Source organism: Argiope bruennichi, chromosome 6 (genome assembly GCF_947563725.1).
Source record: "Argiope bruennichi chromosome 6, qqArgBrue1.1, whole genome shotgun sequence".
Taxonomy (NCBI): Eukaryota; Metazoa; Arthropoda; class Arachnida; order Araneae; family Araneidae; genus Argiope; species Argiope bruennichi.
Genome location: NC_079156.1, coordinates 87,609,559 through 87,634,397, shown reverse-complemented (window position 1 = coordinate 87,634,397; position 24,839 = coordinate 87,609,559). Strand labels below are relative to the sequence as shown.

The following is a 24,839-nucleotide window of genomic DNA, read 5'->3' as shown; positions in this document are numbered from 1 at the left end:
ATAGTATAATGTATAGTAATTCTGTACAAGATTAAGAATGTGAACTCATGGCTGTAATATCGTCTTGGTTCGCTGACACAATAAGTCAGATATCTATGGTAAAAGAATCTTTTTTAAGAATTATTATACAGCGTCTTAACTTTGGCATAAATACTTATAATAAGACTTGAACTTTCACTCGTTGGTACAATTCACAAATTTACAAGAAAAAGGTCTACATTTTTTTTTTTTTTTGTGCTTTATTTCCATTCTAATTAGAATGTTACAGAAGATCAAAAAGGACCACTAGACTTACTGTTTGGAAGAATGTATGTTTTATCCTCGTTTTGCACATGCTATACTCTCATTATTTTCCGAGTAAAATTCCACTAGCAGCTCAATTTTGTTCCTCTTTCTCGTTTTCTCGTTTAGATTAAACTGGCCTCATATCCCTGCTTCTAAGAGCGTTAATTATTTTATTTAACCCTTTATTATCTTTTCCACTTGGAGTTTGTTCTCTTTAAAAATAGGAAGCAAACCTTTTACTACTTGTAGAGGGGGGCATGTTTATCTTATAAACAGTACATTGATTTTTTTCCAACAGATTTCTGTGGTTTCATCTAGGAGACGGGAGGTTTGTGGTTTCAGGACTTGGTTCTACGGAAAATCCAGTAAATCCACACTTAATATTACCAAAATATCTTTTTGCAACTGAGATACGGAAGTTTTGAAGAGAATGACGCGTCTTCGTCAACAGACCATGGCTCAAAATTATATGCTCCATTCCTAAATAGACCATGTGTAGCTTTCAAATGGATCATTAATTCAAATTAACCAAAATCAATAAATTTTTCCTGGGTCTATATATTATTTCATCTAAGTGGTAAACAGTATTTTGTAAGTAAAGAAGTAAAAGAAGTAAAGTAAAGTAAGTAAAGACAGTAAAAGAAGCACTTTTTCTACAACTGTGAAATCAAGTTTCTGCTTTATCATTAAATTCACTGGTTAATCGTTAATCACTGAGTAATTTTTAACAGATGGAGATTATCAATAACTAAATTTCATACTTCTAGCTCAAAGCGTTTTTAAATTATTATATTTACAGAAGCAAATGAGTATAATTCCACAAGTGTGTTTTTCGGATTTGTGAAGTGAGAAACGTGAAGAGTCGTCAAAATATCAAGGTTGAACTTTTGACAATGGCAATGCTTTCTCGTTGTTATACTTCGTACATAATATAGCAAAAAAAACAAACAAAAAAACCCCATTTTTTTGAAAGCCTATCACAAAGCCTATTATTTATTTCATCTAGTCAAATGAAAGTTTTCAATACCTTTTCTTGTTATATAATTATTAAAACGAAATCCAAACAGACTTCTGACAGATACCAAAGCATTTTATTCATTGTAGATTGAGGAAAAAAAACCAGTCTTTCCTGCCTTAATTCTCTATATGCCCAACCCCCAAGTGACTGAATGGTTCATTGAGCAGCATTTACCTCCCCCCCACACATACACTTTTTCCCCCTTTTGCAGTTGATGAAAGCAGATTCCTGGTATTTTTTCGAATCTGTTCCCTTAATCGCCGAGTTCCTATCTTTTTCTCGGTTGTCCAAAAGCACGGGATATCTGGCAGGAAGTAAAAATGCTCCAGTATATTGATCGCTGCGTTACATAATCCAGGTGGACGACTGTATATATATTTCCAGTAGCTTTATTTTGATTTATGTCGGCGTTTTTTTTATCCCGAGCCTTCCGCTGCCTTTTCTGTGATGTGTTTTCTTTCAATCTCGCCTCTGAGCACGACAAGACACATCGAAGTAAGGAAGAGAAAAAAAATATTTATTTTACCTGGAACCGTATTTCATGCAAGTTTTGGCTGCGCTGCCTGTAGCTGGCAGGTTGTTAGGGAGGAAAGATATGCTGCTTTCTTAAAGTTTATTGTGGTGTTGCATTTATGCTTAAATTTCAGAAGATGTTTTTGAGTAAAAACAAAATCTACTTATTGCCTTCGCGGATACTTAAGCGATATTTTATTTTACTGTGAATTTTATCAATAAAGCTATTTTACTGATAAAATCAACTGCCTGCCTTCTTATTCACCCTTATATATATTGTTACGAAATTTCCGGGTTCGTTTGGATAGTGGGGGTTATATGGTGTGGAGAACGCTCAATCACCAGGCGGCAGTAGAAAATAAAACAACGACGTTTATTTACACGGAAACACACAGGACAGCACAAGGACGAAAGCTATATACAGCACAGAAGACGATTATCTCCAGCCGAGACGTGCAGCAACAACAGAATACACAGCAGCATATAACAAGACAGACAGACAGTAGCGTACAGCTTAGTTCGGCACTAGCTTCACTCTGTCGCTGCTCCGCTTATCTCTGGAAGGCCAGTTTTTTTACTGTCGATTCCGACTACTCTTCGACTCCACTGGTCCACGACTCAGTTTACGACCGGTTCACCAGTACTCGGCAGCGACAGGACTGCTTCCTTTTATAGACATCAGGAGGCGGGGCTAAAAGCCTCTCAACCGATCAGGAACGTTCGAGGCGTATCTCCGTTCCTACTGGACGGATCAGGAAAATTCTCGATGTTTCGGGTATAATCTATTTTGGCGCCAAAGTCGCCAAATTCTTCGCCAAGTTGCCAAATGGTCGCCAAGTTTGTCGCCAAGCTCTGGGACCTCCCATGGAACCAGCTACGCTGGAAAGCCGCATCACCGATTCGTAACAATATATATATATATATATATATATATATATACAAAAGTATTAGAATCAAGTTAATAGAAAAAACAAAAATCAAATAAAAATTAAACCAAAAAATTATTAAAAAAATATTAAAAAAAAGAATCCGGCCTGAAGACTTTTTCAAGGGTCACCCTCAGGCAGGGATTCAAATAAAGGGATTTTTTCTGTGAGGACATACAGACTTTGTCTAATAATGATTCCTCGTGACCCGAAACTGATTTTGACAGATCTAAAGAACGTGGGATTTATTTTAGTAAAACATTAAAAAATGAAATAAAAAATTTAAAAGAAAAATTTGTTATTACAGTAATAGATAAATCAGCAAATAATTTCTGTTTAATTTGTAAATATTATTATAAAGAACTTTTAATTAATGAATATATATTCTAATGCAACTTATATGTTAAAGAACACCGGGAAAAAGGAATTAGATAAAAGAATGCTAGCTTTCGCAAAAAAAACCAAAACTAAGACTTGCTCTCTTAACTATCCTTATTTATTCCCAACAGTTCAATTTCATAAAAATCCATTAAAATTCAGATTCGTAACCTGTAGCACTGGTAGTTATAATTACTATACGGGTAAACATTTCTTTAAATACTTAAAAATTATCCTGGACAAAATAAAAAATGAAGACAACTTTATTATTTCTAGTAACAAAGAAGTATTGGATTTTCTTAAAGATAACAACATTAATAAACTTAATACTTTTGATTTCGAAAATTTATACACTAATCTACCTCATGAAAAATTAATAAAGGTCTGCACTTTTATATATGATGAATATTTAAATGAAAATATCATTCCTAAAAATAACTGGCTTGAGTTATGTAATTTTAATATTACTGAAAATTACGTGTTTAATGGTATTAATTTTTATAAACAAGTCAAGGGCATTCCAATGGGGACAGCTTTCTCAAGTGCTTTAGCTAATATTTTCCTGCATTACTATGAGAAAAAAATAATTAAATATAATTTAATAAACGGGTGGAGATATATTGATGACCTACTTTTGATTAACTTCGACAATACTAATATTATTACTAATTGCTATCCAAAAGATTTAATTCTAAAAGATACAAATAAAAATCAACTTGAGGCTACCTTTCTGGATTTAAAAATCGAAATTGCTAATGATAAAACAATAGTTGGTATATACGATAAAAGGGATGATTTCAACTTTAAAATAACAAAACTATGTAACTACCATTCCAATCTAAACTCTAAAATTTTCAAAAATCTAATTTTCTCACAAGTTAACAGGATCAAAAGGGTTTGCAATAATAAAAATTCTTATATTGAAGCATCAAATATCCTCCTTAAAAATTTAATTAAAAATGATTTTCCTAGAAATTACTGTAATGTCAATTTTTTAATTAAACAAGGTATGGTTTGGGATTAATCCTTTGGCTTAAATAAAAATAGAACTTTACTTGCATATTGGATCACTCAATAGATGGCGCTGGGTGCCTACCTCTGTTTACATAATTTACCGTTAACTTTTTAAAAACAGGAAATCACAATCGATTGTTTAAAGCTTCCTTGACTGTTGGATGGTATGTACTGGCTTTTTCGTTTTTAATTTTAATTTTAATGCTGTTTTTGTTTTTTTGTTATTGTTTTTATTGTATTTTTACTTTGTTGTGGTTCTTTTTTTCTAATTTGTTATTTTGTATTTCCTTTCTGTTAAAATGGTATATCTCTTGAGCATAATTTCAGGGGATTTTCAGGTCACGAGGAATCATTATTAGACAAAGTCTGTATGTCCTCACAGAAAAAATCCCTTTATTTGAATCCCTGCCTGAGGGTGACCCTTGAAAAAGTCTTCAGGCCGGATTCTTTTTTTTTTTTTAATATTTTTTTAATAATTTTTTTGGTTTAATTTTTATTTGATTTTTGTTTTTCCTATTAACTTGATTCTAATACTTTTGTATCAATTCATCTGTGTTTTAGAAGTAGCTGCAATTGCGCTCTCTAAATACTATGAAGTTCCTTTTTGGTTTTAGTTTAAATAGGTAATAAATTTTAGTTGCGATTGCGAAACTGTTTTGTTTCGTTTTCATTTTAGTTTCGTTTTCAAATTTTTCTTACTTTAGATTGGTTATATATATATATATTAAAATCCAATTTAAATTCTAATTAATTTCCAAAGTTTTTATCTTAATTTAAGACATATTAACTTAATTCTAATATGTTCTCTTATTTGCTGATCCAATTCCACCTTTTTTTCTTTAATTAATGCTTCAGAAGCTCTGTAAAAAGGCTTATTCAGCGGTTCTCACTCTCAGAGGAAAGGGATAAAAATCTGTGAAGCTAAACATTTTCTTTTTATTTTAAAGACTTATATTAATTACCTTTACCTCAACCTAAATTGACACGTTGTTGAAAGCAAGTTAAATCGCATTACTCTATTTTCAACAGTAGCTGATAGCATATCAGGAGGAGTTTTACGCACATGGCGATGTATCGCATCTTTCTGTTCTTCTAAATTGTTAAGATTATCACCCTAAACAGTGCTTTTGAGATAACACACATTGAATATGCTTTGTAACATGTTTCGAAAACGATTAAACACATTTAAACCGGTGTTTTCATGTCCTATTTTGCTAAACAATATTGCATACAGCGCCATTTCACCCCTGGTGGTTGGTTTTTGAATTTGGGGGGGGGCGGAAAAGAAAATTTTTATGGCTTTCTTTAAATTATTACCAAGTTTGATCACATTTGGTCCAGTAGTTTTCCTTTTATGACCATTTCAAAGTCGGACTTTAATTATAACCATCCTGCATTTTTCCACTTAGAAATATTCAACGCTAAATAAATATCATGTAGCTTCATTCAAGTAAATAAAATCAATTAATATTTAGAGAATCGCAGAGGAACTTACGTAAAAGAATTGCGTGTACCTCCAGGCATATACATTTCTCATAAAATATCTCCAATTCGTAAAAATGCTATTCCTTATCCTTGCTTTACATTCCTTCCAGTATAGATATATAAAGGAATCGGCTTTTTCCTATTCGCGTGTAGACAGTTTTTGTAAAGGACGGGAAAAGGAATATTTCGCATTTTCAATTCGTTCAAAGAAGCAAATAGAATCCATTCACTGGATATTTATTCGTCTTTTTTTTTGAGGACGGGAAATATATTTGAATCCATTTAAAAAAACATTTCCATCTTACCCATTTGATATTTTACTAACATTTTCGATATTTCTCGCTTATTTAGTTAACCAGATGTTTTTTAAGGCACAAGCGTATTTCGAAAAAAAAAAAAAGTGTAAAAGCGCATATTTTTCTGTTATATCAAAAATGGATACTTTTTTTTGTAAAAAAAAAATGCATAGTATGTTCTTTTATTTGATGGAATTTCTTTATGTTGAACAAAAAGACCTGTGATAAGCTTCTTAAAGTATGCTAATATTTCTTTTTTTAACTGGTGCAATAAATATTACATATTTTATTTATTTATTTGAACATTAGAAAAGAGTGTTTAAACTTGACATCTGACTTTTCTACTTCAAAAAAAAAAAAAAAGGCACAATATTTTTTTAAATAGGATTTACCTTTCAAAAGGCGTTAAATAGATTTTAAATGTATATTTCGATGATTTCAAAGAAATCCTGTCACATTTAAAGAAACATGTTTTAATGTAATCTCCATGTTTATAGATAGATATATTCTGTAGATTTTCTTTTTTTTTTCTTTTTATTTTCAATAAATATTTTTATTGAAATAAGCGGCTAAAAGATTCTTTTCACTCGGCTTTTGTTTTATTAATGCTGGTTTGACCATAAAAGAAGAATTTCAAAATGTTGATAGTATAAAAGCCACTAAGTTACTAGATCTATCTAAACAATTAATCAGGCTTAATTATGATCAGACTTAATTATGTTTTTTTATATATATTTTACATGTTTTGTAATGTTTGAGATTTTCTATTCAATAACCCATTTATATCAAGTTTTGGAGTAGTTTTACCTAATGTAACTATAGAAATCTGAAACAAGTATAGAAAAGTTGTATGTTGTTAAGAAAAGTCCGCTATCACCACCAATTCTTGATATTTTTTTTTCTAAATCTCAATCAGTTTGTTAGCTGGTGCCTATTATTCTCTTAAACCGCTTGACTGTTTTGCCCATATGACGTACGTGCTTCTGTTTATCGAATTTTGATAGTTGTAAGCAAAAATTAAACCACTCATAACGATTATAATTGAATATTATAATTTCTTCGAATACTTATCTAAGTCAAGTATTCAATGGATTTCCATTTGACTCAAAATAAGAAAATATTCCTCATATATACCACACATACAACCCTAATTTATGTGGCTCTGAAATCGTCTTTGGTATTTACTAGCCGCTTTTGACATCAATCTGACACTCTCTGGGAATTTTGATTGTATTTCATTTCAATTAAATCTTTTAGGCATAACTTCACAATTCCAAATTATTTTAAACTCCAAATTAATGTAGACATGAAAGTCGTTTTAATAGCCTTACTTAAATTCATACATACATTGGAGAGAACATATCTAAAGGAAACGAGTCCCCTGACATCGTAGCGTTTTCAAAATCGTAAAAATCATTTATCTCCTAATTGTAGCAGCAAGTCAATGACACTTTTTTTTATTCATTATATAAACAATACAGATATTAACACACTGACTGCCTCGCTGAAATTCTTACAATGTGATTGATATGGGCCCGCCGGTCGCCGTTGACTCCCGTAGCAGTCAAGGTGTTGAATAAAATACTTCTCTTTTTACTTTCAAGAATGAAAAAAAAATCACATTATTATTTAACGAAACATTGTAAACGGCATACATTTTAATGCAACAATATTTTTTTTTGTGAAAATTTGTCTCAAACATTTTTAAAAGATTACCAGAATTTGGAAAAAAAACTGTATGCTTATTAAATTGCTATTATTAAAATGACAGTTCTTTAAATGTGAAAGGATATAAAAATCAGTTTTGTGCAATAGTATTTTCAGAAGTTATCAGTGAAATCAAAATTTCGATTAGTATTTAATTAAAACTTTAAATGAAATTTTTTAAAAATTACTCCGAAGTGCCTATTTCTACTTTCTAAAATATATATGTGCTCAGGTTCGGTAGTTATAGGAAAATCGGCTTGGCCTGGAAAGAGCCAAAGCACACGCACGCACATATTCATTTTTGTTAGTGGTAGAGATTGTTAAATGGTAACAGTCAAATCTAAATACACCCTTCAGAAAGCTTCATTGAACATTTTCACACTTAATTCAACACTTCACTTATGTAATTAATGGAATTGTTAAATGTTTTTAGAAATGCTCTGAAGAAAGTACGCCGTGTCACCGAAACCTCCATTTAGTCAGAAGTAAGAAGATGTAAAAACAATCAGGATGTTAGAAATATGCCCCATGTAGAAGGCTAAACGATCAAGAACATGTGTTCTTGATATGGCGACGGTTACGCCTATATAGGCTTAGCCATTGTCATATAAGTAATCGCTATGCTTTGCTTATGAAAAGTGAAATGCATATCGTTCTAAATTATAATCTTGCAAAAACGAATTTTAAAAGTTTTATATTTTAAATTATATCAATTTTAGTTCAGTCAATTATATCAATTTTAGTTCATTTTTTTCTTTTTAATACATTTATTAAATTTTGTTTGATACTCAACTTGCAACTCAGCTTGTTTTAAACATTTTGATGAAATTAAAATTGTTCCATTCAAACATTTATTCAAATTCTTAAGAATTTTGATAATAATAACAGAATTGGCTAATATCAATTTTAAACATATATTTTTATCATAATCATAGATTTCATCATTTCATTTAATATTTTTATCACATCAAGGGAAAAGTGAAAGAGAACCCACTTACTTCAGACCTTTTTATAATTTCATTCAATTATTATTTTTTTTAAATCCTTCATTTTTGCTTAACAATTATTCTTTAACAACTTATTTATATATTCTCTGTCTTATATAGTTTTCATAAAATTGTTGAATGATACTACAAGCCGAATTTCAAATTATCAAGTGTCTGACTCATTTTGACGTCTATTGCAGAATTTTCTTCAATTTAGTTGCCCCCCTTGAAATCAATGTTTCTTTACTTAGTCTTAGTTACAAACTCATAAGTTTTCAAAAGTTTGCAAAAAAAAAAAAAAAAAAAAAAAGTCACGGTGAAATGTTCAACTATATAACACCATTCTTCAACTATATATGTGGCGTAATATGGCTAAGTATTGCTTTAACCCTAAGTGCATCGTGTAGCCATTTGGCTACACGTTTTTATTTCCATTTTTAGTTTTACATGATTGTTCCAAAGGGCAACAAAGAATGTTTGTAAATCCTTTTATAAACTCTTTTTGGTAAACATTTGTAGAAAAGACCGATATATGACAATACCGGAACTAGAATTAGATTTAAACTTGAAGCTTGGAGGAACACCAAGATATCTATTGTATCAATAGTTTCCAATTAAAACTATTGTAAATTGTTTGCATTGTAAAAAATATATTTTGTTAATAAAAAAGGACCTTTGTTTTAGTTGCAGAATTTTTATAATGCGATTTAAGTCACCGGGATTATTATTATTTCATAATAGGCCATTTGGCGCCTTTTTAATTTTTAATTTAAATTTTTTGAATTGATTAAGCAATTATTTAATAATTTTCCTAAATTGCACGCAATTACTCAAAACACGTTTTTTTTTTTTTTTTTTTTTTTTGTAAAAAAAATATGTATTCTTAAAAAAAATAAAATTCAAATAACTTGGTTTAAAAAAACAATCCAAAATTCAGTCCAGTTTGTGTCTGACTGTCTTAACTCTTTCAAAACCAGTTTTTTTCTTTTCCCAAATTAACCCTTTCTAGGGCCGTGGGAAGTATGCTTCCCACCAATCAATCTTTGTATCATCTTCTTTTATCAATCTTTGTATGAAACTATGGAAGTTGGCATAAGTTCTGACAAATTTTTTTAGTAAGTCAGAAACATAGGCGCTTCAGTTCTTCATCTCAGACAAAATGATGAGTCTTGATTTGTTACTTAATTATTAATTAATTAATCAAATTAAATTTATCTAATAAGCTAAATGAATCCCTTTTCTTATTCTAATTTCAAGCCTAAAAATATTTTAACATAATATGACTAGAAAAAATGGCCCTTTAAAGGGTTAAGATCACTTAGGACTCTAATGGGTCAAATAAAGTATAATTAGCTATATTATGCTAAAATAAAAAAATAAATAATAAAAAACCTAGGAAAATTTTTTTGAGGTGGATTATATGTGTTCCATATGGGTTTAAGTGACCATATAAAATACAGTGAAAAGTTGAGTCTCTAGTTTTTATAATATTTTTAAACAATTTTTTATTGCAAGAAAATTCTTACCAATTACAAATCCAATATTACACATGACATTTCTATGTATGATGCATTGCAAAACAGTTTTTGCAGAGCGCAACTTTACTCATATCACCTACAGTTTCCGATCTGGTTTCTTTAGTACTAAGATGCAGTTAAAAATTACACTAACATATGAATATAATCACAGAAAACCATTAGGATATGCACTTCAACAAATTCACCACTTACTTATCTCTATGGGTAATTAAAAACTATCAGTGGGACATATATATCCCGGTGGGGCCCAAAGGGTTAAAACGGAATAAAATAAAACAACTCTGTATTATTAAAATGAGAAATAATCCTGAATCGTCAAATACACATTCGATTCAATTCCCGAAAAATAAATAATTTTGAAAATTACATTCTTCGAATCTTTTAAATAACGTGAAAATTCTAATCTCGAAACCTTACTCTCAAGTTAAACAAAAATAATGAATATTTAAATTCCTAACTTCTGTCTCTTTTCCTTTACCAGACAAAGAAATAAACAAAATCTTTGAGTCTAACTGAATTCTACATTCGAAGCATCATTTTGCGTAAACGACAAATCGATCTTTTTTATTTTTCGATCGCGGAAGAAAAAATGAGATAAAAGGATACTATAGAAAAGATCGATCTTGTTTTTTTTTTTTTTTTGGTGGAATTGTTATGTAATGGTTATGGGAGTTAGTTCTCTGCTGTCTTTCGTGACCTCCGTTGCCATGGTGACAACCATTTGTATGCAGCTGTTAACGCTATTGTTGTCATTTGATCTGATATTCTGTATGTTCTGTTCTTTGGCGTTTTGCACGAGTAGCGACATTCTTTCGTACATTTTTCGAAACATAATTCGGAGATCCGGTTTCGATCTGTTTGGAGAAAAGTGGGAAAAAATAATTCAAAAGGGGTATCGTTTATTTGAGGCAGAAAAAAACTGTCGTGTGTGAAATTGTATTTTTTTAGAGTGTGTCCCTTAAAATTATTTGAAATATACTGGGTAGCACTTTCTGGGGGAAGAATTTTTCTATCTTGCACTCACGTTCTAATGTTGTGTCTATTAAAGATGTTTTTTAATAGTCCTAATCCTACCATAGTTATCTGAATTATTATTTTATTAACTATTTAAAGAGTATGTAAGTCAAACCATAATTCTATATTGGTGCATTTCAGAAAATATTAGGGACCGCGGTGGCCTAGTGGTAAGGTCTCGGCTTCGGAATCGGAGGGTTTCTGGTTCGAGACCCGATTCCACTGAAGAGCTGTCGTGTAAGATGGTCTTGTACACGTTAAATTTATCGGGGCTAAACGTCCTCCCGCTGGTATGGTGTGGAAGTTGGAGAGGAGTGCCAGTTCAGGTGTCGTCCTCGTCATCTGATTGCAGCTCTAAATTACGCGGTCCGTCCGAAAATAGCCCTAGTGTTTCTTTAAAACGGGACGTTAATATAACTCAAATATAAAAAGAAATCTAAATTGTCAAGAATATTCGATGAGTAAATTAAGAAATTAACTTCTAATGTGATAACAGATTATTTTAGTAACAAATAATAATGTTATTTAATAATTTGCGTACTTTCTATTGTCAATAAACTACAATGTATTGATTATTGTATGTATAACTGCATAGTATATCTTAATGCAAATAAAACACCTATATTTTATTAATAAATTACTTTTTATTTCTTTAGCTTAAAAAATTTATTTTGTGTTGATTATAGCATTTGTAATTACCATTTTTCCAAACATGTTTAGTTCTTTTTTTAAAAAAAATAAGCTTAAATAAATAATAAGCTTTCGTCTTATTGCTTTAATATTGCTATAAAAGTTACGTAAGTACCTTTTGCTTTGCGATTATTTTTCAAATTGCATCATTTGCTTTAAGGACATAGTGAGATATTAATGACACTGAATTAATTAAATAAATAATCAAAATAATCGAGGATTTGTTTAAGAAATGAAATTCAGGTCTTGCGGTGATTTCTTTAGAATTAGAATCTGACCATTGGGGCTTAATAATCAAGGGTACAAAGTATACAAAAAAAGAAAGCATTATAACCATCAAAAAATTCGATAGCATGATTTAGAGGAGTCTCCGCATTTCAAATTTCTCTAAGTCGGAAAACACGTTTTTTAAATTATGTCTATCTGTCAGTCTATGAACAAGAAACTTCAAGAAAGCTTTGAGCTCTTATGGCCTTTACTTTGAATTTCTTCTTGTTTTCTATTAAATTTTTAGCGATATCCATATAGGGGAAGTATGTCTATCCGATTGTCTGAATATAAGCTAATACGATAGCTATAAAATGAAGAGAGCTAAATGAATACAATTTATCACATAGACTTAACGTCAAAAATGTAGGTATGTATCGAATTTGGAACAAAATCCATCAGATGAGTTATACAACAGACGCAAGAAGTTCAACTATGACAGCTTGTTCCGATGTTTGGTTTCATTCCTACCGAAAATTCATCTCAAAGATGTGAGTATGAAAAAATAAGGTAAACCTTAAAAACTTCAGTAGAAATAATTGGAAAAAATTTGTTGTACAGATAATCAAAAATTATGTACAATTCACTAAGATTAAATTTCAGTTTTAGTAATATATTTGCCAATTGGTTGATGTATTATCTTTCCACATATTTCAGATTTTGTCTCTACCGCTAAAAATGGATTCAAGACCCACAGTTTGGAAACCCCTGATCTAGATAATTCACGCTTTTGTTGGATAATGATCATCGACAACTAACACTGAATTCTAATTAGTTTGGTAAATCAAAGCACTTCCGGAAATGTAGTGCATTAGCCTTCGAGCGCGGAAGACAATTAGAACAGTATCAGTGCGCTTAACGTATTGTACAATGTAGCATTGTACATCAGCAGAGTTAGCTTATTATCATGCATTTTACTATAAAACTCAGTTCGGTTTTGGGAATTTTTTAAAATTTGAGCATAATAATAAATTATATTATAACAGTTTTCATATGGAAGATTTTCATATTAGCAGAAGTTTAATATTTTGTTCAATTATTTATAATATTATATTTATATCAATTATTAGAGTAAATCAGATAAAAAAAAGTTTATATTTATATCAATTATTAGAGTAAATCAGATAAAAAGTTTATATTTATATCAATTATTAGAGTAAATCAGATAAAAAGTTTATATTTATATCAATTATTAGAGTAAATCAGATAAAAAGTTTATATTTATATCAATTATTAGAGTAAATCAGATAAAAAAAAGTTTATATTTATATCAATTATTAGAGTAAATCAGATAAAAAAAAGTTTATCAATTATTAGAGTAAATCAGATAAAAAAAAGTTTATATTTATATCAGTTATTAGAGTAAATCAGATAAAAAAAAGTTTATATCAATTATTAGAGTAAATCAGATTAAAAAAATTATATTTATATCAATTATTAGAGTAAATCAGATAAAAAAAAAGTTTATATTTATATCAATTATTAGAGTAAATCAGATAAAAAAAAGTTTATATTTATATCAATTATTAGAGTAAATCAGATTTAAAAAAAGTTTATTTTTATATTAATTATTAGAGTAAATCAGATAACAAAGAGTTTATCTTATTTCACTGATTTCGCCGAGATCTTATACTTTTTTCTTAATTTTCAATCTTTTTACTTTAACTAATTTTATCTCTAATACCTGACTGTTATCGAATCTGCTTAGTTGAAAAACAGGCCACTGCCATGTGTTTTCAGCAAATACAAAAGCTGGCTACTTTTTCAAAATAGTCAGTAATTTTTATAAAACTTAGATGAAAATAAATAAAACACATCTTATAAAATTATTGAATAATTCTAAAAAATGTAACAATCGTTGGAAATGGATAAGCCTTTCAAAGATTGTACATTTTCTCAAATCACGAATTAAACTGCATGCACAAATCTTCATTTCCTTTTCAACTTTGCTTTCCGTCCGAATCTTTGATTTTATGTCAATCAAAGCCCCAATTTTCCACAAATAAAATCTTTCAAACGGAATTCCCCCAATTTTAGAACTATGAAAATTACATTGCATCTCACGATGTAGAAGTCGAAGCTGTTCAATGCTATTTGCGCATAATGAAAACCATTATTTTAGGGAATTGATAAGCAATTTTGTAATCAACGTGCTATGAGTCCTTATGTGGAAGTTTCCGACAGATTGGAACTGCGAAACCTCTCTCGCCTCACAAGTCTAATGTTCTTCACATCTTCATTTCTGCTTTTATTCATCCTCTCGGAAGACTTAATAGGTTATCGGCACAACCTGTATATTTTCAATTTTTTTAAGTTGTCCATTTTTTTTATTTGCATTTACATAGTTGTCAATTCGTTATATTTCTTTATTATACTAAGGAATTATTCCTGTTATATGTCAGGTAGATTCCTAAAGGAAGACTACCTGTTGCAATGGCTCTCGTGACAGGACTTCGGAAAAATTTCTGCAGCTCTTCGCCGATCATGGTCCCTAGAACCCATTTGCCCATGTTACCTTGTGAACAAGACAACTAGAGTAATTTTGTTTGGATTTTAAAAGGCTTGGAATATATTGTAAAATATTAAAAAAACTCGGTTGAGTTTGTAAATGGGCTATCTAACTCAAAGGGGATGGAGATGGTGGGGGGGATGAAATTTTCATTGCTTCCTTAATATTAAAGATAAAAGAAATAAATCCAATTAGACAAATTAGCGCCTCATTAAGACGAACAACTTCTGTATTTCAAGATTTTATATAACTACAACATCTTAGAAATTAGGGGCTAAAAAGTGATTTTCGAACCTCTAACTTTGACTGTTTCTAAGATCTGCAATTTATGCTGACAGTTCTGAAAAAAAAATGAAAATAGTAACTAAGATGAAAAGGAATCTACCGTTGCCTTCCAGCTTGTCAAGAGGAATTTTTTTAAATATTAAATTTGTATTTTCCTAAGGAATTTTAGGTTTTAATATCTTTTATTACTCGTTTTGAACCACCATTTTACTAGGAGATAAGAACCTGCGGTGCAGTTTAGCCAAAAATGACTTTTGTATGAGTAAACAACGGAGCAAACCAATCCTACCATACACTGATTATCCTCTATCAGAGTAATTTTATATCTTCCTCTTGTCTGGCCAGCCCGCAAAATTATTTTTCACTGAATCTGCCAAACCGCAAAATGTGACTTGAGGTTTGTGGTTTCAATTCATACTAAATAAACATCACACTCATCATGATCATATATAGTATAAATTTTGGGCAAATGGTGTTTCTATAAAAAAAAATTAAACAGAATTGGCGTTAAAAATAAAAATTATGCGACGAACTTATCACTTTTCGTGATTATTTTTGGGGATTATTTGTTGTTAAAAATATCATTGTGAAGCCATCGTTTCCATGATTTATTGTTTTGAAAATCTTCTGTTTCATTGAATTATAGAATGCCTTTTCTCCTTGCATTGAAAACCCCCTAAATCTTCTGGTCTAAATTTTTCATTGAAAATTTTAAGTTTTGGAAGAATTTTATTACATTTTGTTTAGAAGTTCTAAAATTATTTGTAATTTAAAGTCTAATTAAAACGGAGATTATTATTACATTTACTACATTAGTAAGTTAAAAAATACTTAATACATATGATTAAGGGATTTCTCCCAATATTTTAGTAATTTATATTAGAATAAAATGAAAATTTCGTACATGGTTCTGGATTATTTGTATCTTGAAATATTGTTTGTTTTGGGATTATTAAATTGTGAAATATCTTGTACAGTAAACAAAAATGTTTAGTAAAATTTGATTTTGCAATAAGTTGCCTATGCTACTGATGTTCTTGAATTCTTCTCTATAAAATAATTATTCTACTTATGAAAACTAATTTTGATATTTGAAGAACATTAAAAAAAATATGTCCATATCTTCTCTAAATTTTGCCATTGAAGTGTGTAGAAACAACCGATTACAAATATTGCTTTTCACATCCTTTTTTAATTAAGTTTTTTGGAAGCATCCTTTGATTACTTTTAAATTTCAAAACTTTAAAAGTTAAAATTTCATTTCATAAACGTGATTTTTTTTATTTGTTTGAAAGAGATTTTAACATCATAATGTCTATGAGCTGCATATCGTCTGTAAATTACGCCATGCTACATTCTATACATAATAAAACAAAACCCTTCAAAACGTTCTACGGGACAGACTGTTGGATTACAAAATGTGGCATGTAGTTTGTTTTTGTTTTTTGAGTCATAAATACTCATTAATAATTCATGAAATTTTAATTAGGTTTTTAAAAAGATATGATCACAATTTTAAACTTTTTCTCATTATTTCAAGTTTATTATTGTAAAAAAAATATATTATATTCCCTTAAAATTAAAAAAAAATCAACATTAATTTCCTTCCTTAAAATTTTCAATTTAATATATTTTTAAGAATATTTTTATCAATACTTTTCATTGTTTTAGTTAGTGAATTTATAATCACGAGAGTTTCGACAATATGAAATAAATATTTTGCATACATGATATTGGTACTTTATTTAAGAATATATTCTAAAAATAAATATAGACGAAAGATGCTAGGATATTTCAGACATAAGATTTGGACAATTTTTTTTGTTAGAAATCATTAAATCCATTTAATTCACGAAAATTAATTTAACCCTCTACATGCATAATTTTTAAAAAAAATCAATATTTAGATGCGATGTTTGCAAATACTTTCAAATATTTTTCAAACAAAGTGAACTGATACTATGTTACACGATAATAATATGACATAATTAAAATCTGTAATCGTAAAAATAAACACACTAAACTGCAGAAATGCAGGATGCAATAGAAAATGGACTGATTGCAACCCGCGGAAATCGCGGCATAAGCTGATGGAGGGTTAATAAATATACTATAAAATCCTTTATAAGAATCTTTATTATTAAATTCAATATTCTGACAGAACTTAGTAATAGCCATGCCAAAGTGGTAAAATCCGTTCTAGAATAATCCTCCCATGCAATGTTTATCTTTCCGTCCCAGATTTCAAATACATACTAACTCGGTGTCCCAGATTTATCCGTCAGTTCAAATCCCAGCTAGCCATTAGGAGGACGCGCAATAATAAAAATATATATCCTGAATTCGTCGTGGCAAATTGCAGCGTTTCATTTCGCATCAGTGCCTGCGTATCAGGCGATGATATGGGAGTAGCTTTGCAAATCGATCTGACCTTTAACACGTGAGCTCGATTTTGCACAACTTCTAATCAGTCGGCTCTGCTGGAGATAGAGCGGGAGATGTAGGAGTAATCCGTAGACGTTTCCAAGGTTACACCCCATTTCAGAGAAGTGTGGAAAATCTCTTCGGTCGAGCGGAAAATTATTTGGGAACTCGCTGTCGAAATATTTTCATGTCATAGAGTGGGGGAGGGGGGGGGGATTTGGGATGAGATTGGGGCAAAAGTTTCAATAAGCTAAATAGGTGGTCGTATTTTAATTCCTGGCTGATTTATTTGAAATGAATGGTCAGCCGAGTTTCGGTTATTTGGGGTTTAAATATTTTCTGTGTGCTAAGGGGGGGAATTTTAATGAGTGAAATCGGGTCGTTTATCCATTTGTTCAAGAGTTATTTTTGGTAAAAGAATTGATTTTATGTCTGAAGTTTCTAAAATTAGCTGAATCATTGATAATGGATGAAACAGATGGATATGACTAATATGATTGAAAATGATGAAAGCAAATAATCGTGCGAGATTTTATTTAAAGTTTGTCTGAGCTTCAAATTAGTTATCGTGTAGGTGACATTAAATTAAATTAAATATTGTATTAAAATCCATCTTTGTAAATTTATTGCCTTTGCTGCTTCAATTTTTAATTAGTCTTGTTGTTTTTATCAATTATTTTTATCTGTTTTTACCTATGTATGTAGTTGTTTCTACTTGCTTCTGTAAGCCTTGTGCTGTATTTTGTAGTGCACAAGAATTGCCTTATCACTAATAAAAAGAACTCCATCTTTAAACGAAATCCATGATTGAATAGTGAAAGTTTGTCTGAGCTTCAAATTAATTACCATGTTGATGACATTCAATTAAATATTGTTTAAAATCCATATTTAAATGAAATCCATAATTAAGTAGTGAACGTTTGTCTGGGCTTCAAATTAGTTACCGTGTTGGTGACAATCAATTAAATATTGTTAAAAATTCATCATAAAATGAATTCTATGACTGAGGAGTGACCATCATCATTAATGAAATAAATGTCAGCTATTTTAATCAACAAATGATGATGCAACAATTTTCTAAATGGCAAGTTTCATTTTATAATAGGCCATCATGAATCGCTCTGGGAACTTAATTGATAAGTAAAGAAAGAGAGAAGAGTAGAGAATAAGTAGAGAATAGTAGAAAGAATAAGTAGAGAAGACCACTCTAACTGTTCTTAAAATCTGTCATGAAATGTAATTGATTATTGAGTGTTTGTCAGTGTTTCTCATTACCAATAAATGGATAGACATAGACATTTTCATCTAGCAGTGATAATGGTCCACATTCAATCATAAATCCAACACCTATCCAGTTATTTTAAAACGTCATGATAGTGGGAAAACCATGATTCATCGTTAACCATCGAATAGAACTTTTTCTCTGCTAATAATCGACTTCCAACTATTACCAAAGAAATAAAATAAGGAGGTTTCTATTCTTTTTTTGTATTTCTTTTCAGAATATATTTGAATACATCTGAACATTTGTAGTTATAGTACATGCAACTTTTACATTTGCTTTATTTTACTATCTATGCTGCTTACAATTTCTACTGTTTTAATAATATCTGCATTAAACTGCAAAATTAAACTAATAATAAATAAAAATTTGTTCATTTTCAGGTAAATCAAGATTTGCTGTTGACTTGAAAGTGTATCCTTCAGTAGTTGTCGACGAACTTTAAACGGCCGTCTATCGAAAAATCTCATGATAGTCCATGATAGTAAAGTGATGTAGTGAGGAAAATACTTGCCTCTTGAAAAGTAAGTTGTTAGTATAGTTTTAACTCAAAAATATTTGTGCAGGAAACTTCTGATTTAACCCTTTCATTACTGACCCAGCCCAACTGGCCGTGTAAATTCTATCCTGGAAGACCAATTTCTGTTTCAAAACCAGGGTAGTGGGATGTAAAATGAGTTATCACTAAGGATGTTCTCACTTTATATTCTGAATACCTCGTCTGAAACAGAAATCTGTCCTCCAAGATAAAATTTCACGGCCGGTTGGGCCGGAACAGTATTGAAAGGGTTAACCGAACTAATTTGGGGGGGGGCTTATATTTCAAATTAAAATTTTTTATGGATGTTAAAATATGTAATAATTATAATAAGATTATATATTACATCTTCCTTGGAAAAGAGTCTCAGTCAATTGGTACTACAAATGGTTTAAAAAATAATACGATTAGAAAATCGAGACCTGATAATATCGAAGCCCTGACGTCCACATGTGACTGTCACTCATAACATCTATATAACTTGGCAGTAATCCTCACACTTTGGAGATGTATAATGAATTTCTATGTGTCTATTCAGTTTTAAGCATAATCGAGAACTACCTTCAACCTAAAATAATGCTTGAAAATTGTGAATTAGGTATCAAATAGATTTCGTTCCAATATCGTAAAGAGATTAGAAAACAATTAGCAGAGACAGATAGCAAGAACAGAAGTATTATTTTTACGTCTTTTCATCATATTCTGCTTTAAAAAAATGACAAATGTTTTTATTGCGTCCTCTGGTAAGTAATTCCAGGAATTTTATACCCCCCTCCCTTCCTTGCCCTCTGTCGCGACGCCACTACTTCGTGTATTTTGAAACGGAACTTTATTAAGTCTAATTATTCCGATTATACCTTCATTTATAAGAGTAGCTTCAAACTAGGACGTAAAAAAGAGGCGCTCAGAAGCCTATGTGATAGTCCATTTTTTTTAAAAATATTTTCGTAAATTTTATTGAAATCAATAATTTTTATAATTAGAATAAACTTTACTCTTTTCAATGCATATAAATAATAATTAGTATTTATTAATTCATTATTAATAAATTAAAAACATGAATTTTCTCAATTTTTGTTTTCTGGGCTTGATCGCATTGCCTTCTGATTCAAATAATTGTCTAATGAATATTACCAAAGGATTAATATTATTTTAGCATGTTCATTTTAATCTTTATGTCTCTACTAAATAAGGATATATGTGTGGGGGGGGATGTGTATTAATCGTTTGATTCTGAATTACCAAATTTAGCAGATATATATATTTTTGGAGTGTGAAAATATGTAGTTTAGTGAGATGATTTTGAAAATATAGTTAAATTACATTTGGGGATTGTTCCACAATAATTCCTAAAAATAGTGCATCGCAAAAACTATTTTTGCACCATTCTAAATTTTAATCATTTTTTAATTATATCAGTTTAGTCGTCGTTCGAATCTTTCCTGAATTCTGGCAGCATTTTAAGTATTTATTTTTTACGTCATTTTCTACTATAGATTTATTTCCTTTTTGAACAAAAATTCCCACCGTTTACTTTGCTCCGCCATAAGCAGAAGGATTCTGTTTAATATTGTGGGATTTGCATGAAGAAGAAGAAAGTGGAGTTAGAGCTCTGTGAAATTTAGAAGATAGATGAACTGCACAGTTTGCGCTTATAATAGCATTAAGATGGCTTGGAATTTGAATTGATTAGAAAAGTTCATAGACGCAATTAATATTGCGAATAGATATAAGATTATTAAAATAATAGAGCTTTAATATCTTTAACAATTTGATGTTTAAAATATTTTTCTTGCCGGAATGGAAAAATTCAATTACGAACGAGAATTTTAATTGAAAATAAATTCAACTAATACTCCCAGCGAATCAACTGATCGCCAAGGCGGTTAATATATTATAAAATAAGGCGAGAAACTACAAATATTTGTCCCATTAAAATACTTTTTATATGCATTTTTTGCCTGCCTAACAATGATATTATTACATCTTCCTGTTAATAAAAATAATCGTGTTTTTTACTTGGACATGATCTTGAAAGTAAACAATGTGAGATATAGGGACAAAAGTTGTCATCCCTTGGGTCCGGTTACAGTTAATAGATATTTGAGGGCTTGAATAAAGATGCTCATCTGATGCTTACGTGCGAGAGCTTGCGGTAAGAGAAAGGCAAATGAAATGCTCGGCTGTTTAATTTTAAATTTTTTCTAAAGCGCAACTCTGTAGACTGTATACTTCGAACACTTTAATAGAATGTGGTAAATGTCATTGTCTTCGTTACATTTGTTTCTCAAGTAGTTGTCAGAAAGATTGAATCTGTATAAGAGACCAGGAGTATGATCGTTTTACAAATAACACATTCTTGAACTCTGCTTCTAGTTCATCTAGTGATGGTGATGATCTGAAAAGTTCCCAATTAAATCATGATACAACTGTGTTTATTGCTTCTTTGTGTGCAGAAACAAAACAAAATGAACAACAAAAAAACCAGCTGCCTGCTTGTACTCAAAAGTAAACATGCATGGAGTATTTTTAAACAAAAATAAACATAACAGAAAAAATGAAACATATGCAGCTGCTCATTTAAGACAAGTCATACTTTTCGCTAAACTATGGACAATAGGCTTTAAGGATGAGAGTTTTCTTAAGCCAGAAAGCATATAAAGTTCCCGACTTGTCTTTCACCCGTGTAAAAAGAACCAATTAAAATGTAACTGAGATGCAAGGAGTCATCAATCTTCCTCAACACGCCATTTTCACTCAAATGTCTTTTAAGATCTTTTTTTTCTTTTTTCTTTCAGGACATGAGATCTTAAAGAAAAATCTTTTATATGATTAAATGAAGCGTTGACATTTTTAGGGAAACTCTGAACTTCAGAGCTTGCTTTATTTTCGCGATCAATGGGGTTTTGTAATTCTTGGATAATCTGTGTTTTTGAAACTGGTTTAGAGGCAGTTTTGAGTCAAAAGAGGAATTTCTTAATATATAAATTAGCAGTACCAGCACAGCGTTGCCCGTGACATAACATCCAAGAGGAAAAATTAACTTTTAACTTAAGTCTAGCCACCACCCGATAGGATTTGGGCATGTCACGCAACATCAAAAAAACATAAAAATATATTTAGAAATCATCAAAAATAACTACAAAACATTTTTTATAGCACATATTTAGAAATATTTAGATCGTTAAAAAGGTTCAAATATGATAGGTTCATATACAAAACAATTCACTAAAATATACAATAAAAAAGCTGTTTTAAAATTTAAAAATATACAAATAAGTCCTTGTACCCACTGTTCCACATTTGATATAGTTTTTTGGGCATAATGAGCTTTGAATCGCTGTTTAAAATCGGACGTAAAAAAAAATGTATCGCATATGCATACCATAGCTCTTGCTATTTGCGCATGCGCAGTTTGAAGTTTTCGCACATGCGCAATAAGTTATTTTACAGATTTGAAAGCACAGATACTGCTGTTTTACACATGCGCGAATCGTAGTAGGAAAATATTTTAAATTGCAATTATAAAACTCCTTTTTTGAATTATATGACTTCGATATACTGAACCTTCCCTAATAAATGCCCTACAAAATGATACAAATATCTTCAATATCAGTTAAGTATTTCTCGAGTTTTTCAAACATACAGACACTTTCAGGAGACTTCATTTCATTCTATGTATGGATTTCACTTCGTTTGGATCATTGTTGAAAAAGAGTTAGTTATTTTTCATTGTCTATATTTAATGAAAATACAGCAATGAACTGTGTTTTCATAATTATAGTTATTAAATAATCTAATTTTATTTATATTTTGAGCTCTCAAAACTGGAGAAAAAATTTCTATGGAAATTTCTTAAATAGAAATTGTATGCTTTTAAACTTAGCCCTAAGAATTTAGAAATTTATAAGTAAGAATTTTTATAAGTAGGGGAATGTTGCTCTCTCCCCTTTGATTGTTCTAGAACATTCGATGCTCTATCATGGAAGCTATAAAAAGCGGAATGGAATCAATTCAATTAGTAGCAATTAGAAGTAGCTGCGTTGAGGTCAAGTGAGTGGTTGAGTCTTTGGAGTGTTGATCTTTAGAGGGTTCAATTTGCTGGCTTCATGTTATTGCGATTGTTCAATGACAGTTTGCTGCTTGTGTGCTATAGATTCCTACTTGCGTTGTTTAGTGTACACTTCATCTGTGTTATAGATTTCCCTGTAGAATAAAGCGCCGTTAACTATTACGAGCCTTTTTTAGACTTTTTAACATTGGCCCATGAGGTGGATTTTCCGCAATATGCATATAATGTAGCTGTATATATGCAAGGTATAGATAATGTACAGATAACGAATACCATAAATCCATTTACAAAGCGTTGATAATTGCTGGGTGTTACAGCGAAGTATTCATAATACCCTGTCAAATAGTATAAATTTCATTTTTCACGCTGAAAACTGCAGGATTTACAACTAGGCAAATAATGTGGAACCCAGCTTAAGCGAAACCATGGGCAGGTTAGTTAAAGAGATATTGATAGTCTAGTTGTGAAATGAGTAAATTTGTAAACATTGCAAAGCCTATGATTTATAAAATATCAGGTAATAATTTGAATACTGTTAAATATATTTGACGAAGTTCCTGTTTTATTACGTTTCTTACGTTATTAAAGTATTTATTAAGGTTGACTGTTTGCTTCAATAACATTGTGCACAGGTTTGTTTACCAATAAATAAAAGTCAAATAAATAAATAAAAACAAATATAATTTTATAAAGAGGTTTAAAAAAGGCCTGGAAATATTGACACGTTGAAGTGTGAATCCAATTTGACTGGTTTATAGCAGGAACCTATAACCACAAAGTGCTTAAATCCTTCACTGATATTGTGGATAATCCTCAACAATATTTTACTAGAAGGAATTGTAAAGTCAATATTTATGGATGGTTAAAATGCAGAATCGAGGGGGGGGGGGTAGGCGTAAAGTTGCTAAAGAATGACTCAAGTTGATGCAAACCTTAGTTACTGTGTTAGGTAGTTACTGTCATCAAACATCAATTTTAAGAAATATCAAGCAAAGCAAACATAACTAGATTAATTTTAATATGAAAATCCCTGCTGATAAGTCTTTAAAATCGCCGAGAGATTAATTACCGGATAAACTCTCCTCAAACTTGCCAACGTAGCAAACCCCGTCGACAGGCTAAAAAATTACCATCTCGCATATTTCCTACCTTCCCTTCAAATTGAAGCGGAACACATCTTATAAGTGGCCTTAAATCTCCTCCAACACAAACACATGAGAATACCTTCAGCCTATCAACAAGCCGTTAATAATTGCTGAAGCACTTAGGTCCTCACGGAGTTTCAAGTTCACTTTTCACAGTGGAGGGAGAAAAATAACTTCATCCCCCCTTCGCAAGTGCCTTCGTTGATTGGGAGCAGCCCCTCGTTAATTTTTAAAAGACATGCATCGCGTGCGCCACCCTTCTGAAAGTTCCTTCCCAACTAATAATGCCTTCTACTCTCTAGACCTTTTAATGAGAAATTCTTTTTCGATGTTTTACTTTCTAGATGTCAAGGTGTGTTTTTTCACACTTCTTCTCAGGAGACGGGTACACACAGAGACTGTTGGTGTCATTTCCAGGCTTTTATTTTGGTGGAATGAAATCGAAAAGTATTTTGTTGCTGTTACAG

The 24,839-nt window shown here is 30.5% G+C and overlaps 1 protein-coding gene across 3 annotated transcripts in view; it reads left to right on the top strand.

The window, feature by feature from the left end:
* Nucleotides 1-24,839, top strand: part of LOC129972712 (LHFPL tetraspan subfamily member 2 protein-like) — a 159,734-nt gene that overhangs the window by 39,181 nt on the left and 95,714 nt on the right. For all 3 annotated transcript variants that reach the window (XM_056086947.1, XM_056086946.1, XM_056086945.1), the window contains exon 2: nucleotides 19,001-19,141. The gene's annotated coding sequence lies outside the window, so the exon portion shown is untranslated. The remainder of the gene's footprint in view (nucleotides 1-19,000; nucleotides 19,142-24,839) is intronic.